The sequence below is a fragment of the Protopterus annectens genome, chromosome 12.part0 (genome assembly GCF_019279795.1).
Source record: "Protopterus annectens isolate FY-2018-M chromosome 12.part0, PAN1.0, whole genome shotgun sequence".
NCBI classification, from domain to species: Eukaryota; Metazoa; Chordata; order Ceratodontiformes; family Protopteridae; genus Protopterus; species Protopterus annectens.
In genome coordinates, this window is record NC_056746.1 from 16,677,425 (window position 1) to 16,683,056 (window position 5,632).

The following is a 5,632-nucleotide window of genomic DNA, read 5'->3' on the forward strand; positions in this document are numbered from 1 at the left end:
GGTAAAAGATCTATCTGAGGCATTCTCCACATCTAGACTGCTACATTTTTTGGGCTGACAGGATGTATACTATCTGAAGAGACAGAAAATGATGTAAGGTCAGCTCCAAGGCCATCACTGCCAACCAGCACAGAGGGTATGACCTTCTACCCACTTGTTTGTTGAGGTACTACATTGCTGGGATGTTGGCCATAACCTCAAGAAGAGGACCCAGAGTCAACAGGGGGTGAAGGACTTTCAAGGCGTGGATCACAACCAATGTTTCCTTCATATTGATGTGCTTCCATTTATCCTTGGGCCCAAGTAGCCTGCACTTGCACTTCCATTGACATAGATCAGTTCGCCAAGCAAAGTTAGACATATTTCTCTGGACAGATTTTGCCAAAGAAGGTGAGAAAGGGGAAGTCCTGCATTGATACTCAACTACCAAAGCAATTCTCATCTGGTGACTAGCAGCAACAGCAACTGGGATTCCAGGGAATGTAGGTGCTGGCTCCAGCAATTTCAGAAACACTGTTATATGTTCCTCATGTGGAGATGCACCAGTGGCATCATGAGAACTATGGATGCCATCAGTCCTAGAAATTTTAGGAATTCTCTTGCTGAGGCAACATTCTTCCTTGAGAATTCCTGAAACACTGTCTGGTAAAACAGGACTTTCTCTTCAGGAAGAAAGATAATTCTTTTATTGGTGTCAAGTAAGCACATCAGGAAACAAGTCCTTGTGAGGGTGTCAGGTGTGACTTCCAAAGATTCATCTTGAACCCTAGCCGGGAAAGTAATGTTAAGACCTTCTCTAGTAATTGCAAACACCTGGATACAGACTCTGCACAGATCAGAAAGTTGCCCCAGTAAGGAAAGATGTGAATGCCAAGAGTCTGACAATGAGTGATTATTGGGGTAAGGTAATTGGTAACACTTGAGGTGCAGTGGATAGCCCAAAGGCCAGTGCATAGACCTAATAGTGAAGACCAGATGTAGCAAATCTCAGATATCTCCTGTAACATTGAGGAATAGGGATATGATGATATGCATCCTTCAAGTCCAGAGTCACTGTGATGGATCCACACAGTCTACCAGTTTTTGCTATGCCTAGAGCCACATATCACTGTGTATGTTTAATTATTGCTAGATTGATTATTGCTAGTTCTTGATATGCCACTACATCACTATATGCTGCTAATATTGTAACAATACAATATGCTTAAGAGCAGGCCTTGCTCACTGATTACTGGTATTACTAAACGTTTGTTAACCTATAAGTTGTTTATCAGCTTAAAAGATGTTTACCAGAATGTGGGGATTTCAAAGAGGAACTATATCACAAGGTTGTGAGCTAGCTGTTCTTTGAAAAAGGGAAGTAGGACACAAGACCAGATATTACGAGGCTTGTTTACAACTTAGGAAATGATCTGTAATTTTCTAAAATATTCCATCAACTCATGATGAGCTTGTAATGTCAGATTTTTCTACAATATTCTGTCAACTCATAAAAACTATAAAAGCTCAAAGGCTAACATAAAAATCATCATCCGGATTTAATCACAGCACCAGCCTAAACTGAGCTTAGAGACATTTCGCCAGTGTCGGCCTTGCCTTGACTGAACAGATAGCTGCACTGGATAGGATTTAAAGTTTCCCTATCAGTGGCAAAGATGATTTTGTTTATGCATATGCTTGTAAGTACATAATCTTTTAGTTTTTCTGTTTATTTAGTATTAGCTTTACTGTTTATTTACTGTTTATTTAGAAAAGTTTTGCTTAATAAATTGTTAAGTTTGAGCCTTGGTGTCTTGTGTCATTTCTACTCCTGTATTAACCTCAAATTTTAAAGTAACGGACTAGTTCAGTCACCATAAAGCAGTCATCTGGCAAAGTAGGAAGCATATCCTCAGCTGCCCATAACTATAGGAGTCCCACAGGGTTCTATCTTAGGACAATTACTATTCACAGTCTTCACAAATGACCTCCATACCTCCACACAGCATGCATCTATAATTCAGTATGCAGATGACACTACCTTAATCTGTGCTGCACAAAACATTCCCACCCTCCTGCAAACAACTCAACTAGCATTCTCTGATGTTGAAAACTACCTTACCAAAGCCCAACTTACCCTCAATCCAAAGAAAACTCAGCTTATGATTATAACCAGTTCTAACAAAAACACTAACAGTCAATTCACTATCTACTCCACAAATGCTACTCCAATTGCTCCAGTGGCACAGGCTAAGCTATTGGGAATAACCATAGACTCCCACCTAAAATTTGATAGTCATCTCAACTTAACTATTAAAAAAGTACATGTCAAACTGGGGTCGCTCTACCGTATCAAACCATTTCTTACCAACAACACAAGATCAGCCATTGCTCACTCTCAACTTCTATCCACCCTACTCTATGCATCTCCCTTTCTGACTAATCTCAACAAAACTGAACTAAGCAAAATGGAAGCCTGCTATAACAGAATTGCCCGCTTTGCTGCAAATTGCTCATATATAACTCATCACTGTACTGCTTTGAGACAGCTCCACTGGCTTGATCTGCCCAACCTCCTAACCTACAATCAGATCTGCCTCTGTCATTCTATTACCTCCCCAATAAGTGTCCTGCCCTCAAAAACCTAGTACAACATCACTCAGCCAAAAGGCCTCTTAGATCATCAAACAAACTACTATTAGAAGTCACCAACAGCTACAATAGCTTTGGAGATGCACTATATAGTAGTTCAGTGGCTAAAAATGGAACTCTGTCCCTACAAGCATCAAAACACATTATCCAAAGCCTCCTTTAAAGACCTCATCAGGCAACATCTCAAGGAAAGTTGGCAGTACCTTGATTGCTCCCCAGGCTAGTGAAAGCGGATAACATATACATACAAAATCTAGAGCACTTGATAATAGTTTTCAATCTTACTCACAAACACTGGCTAATCTACAATGTATGTACTGTACCTGTGTACTATGTATGTATTCTACCTATGTTCCAAATTTCAGCTGTACACCACAAATCTATTAATTACCTTTATTTTTAAAATTAATATTTTTTGTTTGTTCTCTCCACTGTAACTGTTTATGTGCTGCATACCACTGTAAAAACATGTCTCCTGTAATTTGTGTGTATACTGATCATGTCTAAATAACTAAATGTGTCTGTAATTTTTCTTTGTGGAGCTTTTCTCCCCGGGCCTCTGCTGAAAAAGGGCCTTTTCAGCTCAGCCAGACACCCCCAGTTAACAAATGTAAAATAAATAAATAAATAAAAATAAATTGTCTGCAGGGTCAGCATCTTGAACCTGGGAACCCTGACAAAAGAATTCAGGAAGGATAGGTCTAAACTGCTCTCCATGACAACTCCTATTTGGTAACCAGGAAAATTCTGGAGTAGAAACCTTTCATTCTATTTTGAGGAGGGACCGGTTCTATGACCCTTGAGTCCAATCTTTGCCAGGGTACAGAAGGAAATAACAAAGTCTGGTCCAGCAGGTGAGGTGGAACCCCCCTGAATGAAGGCAGATGTTCCTTCCAACGCCACATGTAACCTCTGCTAACAATGTTGAGCATCCACTTGTCTGAAACCAGTGCTGTCCAGGCATCCTTGTTCAGACCTACATTTTGAAATAGAGCATCAAGAGGGGGACTTGAAAAAGATGGGTGCTATGCATTTCCATAATCATAGTTTAGAAGGGAGGGTTATTCCTTTTGGGTAAGGAACCCCTCTTGTTAGATTTGGAGGAGATGTTGTCCTGCTATTTCACTTTAGTGCCTTCGTTTTTGTTCAGCTGGGATTTCTGCTTGTTGGGCTGCCAAAAACTATCCTGCTTATTGGAAGGAAACCTGGGAATGTGAAACATTTTCAACACGCCTTTCATGAGTGTATCTCTGTCATCAGGATAAGGATTTGATTAGCTGCTGTAGAAAACACAAAATTAGAATTAAGTGGAGCATTTAGTAATCTTATTTTTCAACTCATTAGAACAGTTTTGGCTGTGCAACCAACCACACATATTTTCACTACCAATGTCCCAGCAGTTCTAGAAAGAGTATTGACCTTCTCCAAGGCACTGTTTAACGCATGTTTAGACACTTGAGAAACATTGGAAATAGTATCTGTGACACGGACTTTTTGCTCAGCAGGCAGCAATATAGCAAAGTCGTTTAAACTATACATACATCTCAGCATAAATGTCTACATAAAACATTAGTAATTAAACACTTTGAAAGCTGCCATTCTGGACTGTACTAGTTTCTTTACCTGAGATTCTAGCCACATGCCTAGCTTATCTGAAGGGACTGGATTTGATGAAGACATTAGTCTTTTATTGGAAGAGGTCACAGGAGACTCAGAAGCAGGGTTCACAGACAAGGGGATTTTGAGGCCAGGCATGGCTAGGTACACCTTGAATTTTTAAACACTTTTTTAGGGCAGACTCATTCAGCAAAAGAGAATTGCAAGCTTCCTTAAAAACATCCCTGAATGCTGGGATTAATAGCAGGAAGGTCGCCATGTCCAGGGCCTCATCCACAAAAGACTATATACCCTGCTGATCTCAGGGCCAGCTAGTGATTGCTCCCAACTAAAAACATCCTTAAATCGAGCCAGAATTTGGGAAAAACAAAACAACTGTTTGTGTTTCTGAGCCTATTCATCCTAATAGGAACTGACTGATCCAACTGTGACACTTCAAAAACCTCAGACTCTTGATCCCTTTCAAATTCAATATTCTTGGGTTGTTGAAGGGGTGTGGGAGCACCAGCATTACTCATAAACCAGATGTACACCCCATAATCAACTGCCTGAACAATGGATCTACCATAGCCACCAGCTCAGGTGAAAACACAGCCAGAGACTGTGCACAGCAATGTGGTGGGTTTTCTGTGTCTTTTTTGCATACATTACACTAGTAGGGGAATCCCCAATAGGAGACGTATCAACACTGGCAACAGATGCTCTACCCTGAATTCCCCTTCACCTAGTGGGTTTTGTTCTACTATACCAGAACCACACAAAGGTACAGCCACAGAGGATGCGTCTGATCCTTGTGTCATGCACTCTTGTGGCACTAACACCACACCAAGGAACCTGGAGGCAAAAGAATGGGAGTGGTCTAATAGTCTCCCCAAGGCATAATGGTTAAGGTGCTTTCCTTAAAGACACAAGTTACAAGGTTTAATTCTGACCTTTGAAAGAGGAAATCAGCTTGGCTTAAAATGGTCTGCAACAAGCCTAGTACTTACCTATGAACCTATAATCATAAACCCAAAGATTAAACTGCAAAAACAGCAAGTTTTCCTTTCAAATGTAGCTTTTAATCAATGAAAATAACAGACGATTAACTAGCAGCACTGGGAGCATGAGGCAATGGGAAGAACTGCACTAAAATGGTCTTAGTACAGAAAGTCAGATAAACATTCACCAGTAGCCATAAAACACAATAGAGGGCTTAAAACATACAGAAAGCAAGAATTAGCTTAAAATAAACAGTAGAAATCCTGCACTGCAGGTAATATAAATCCTCAAGCTCATATAATTTTCCATTCAGAAAAAAAAAAATAACCAAAGCAGCAAAATACACTTATTCAGGCACTGATACAAAAAGGCAGAGAGAGGGGATACAACCCAAAATAGTGTT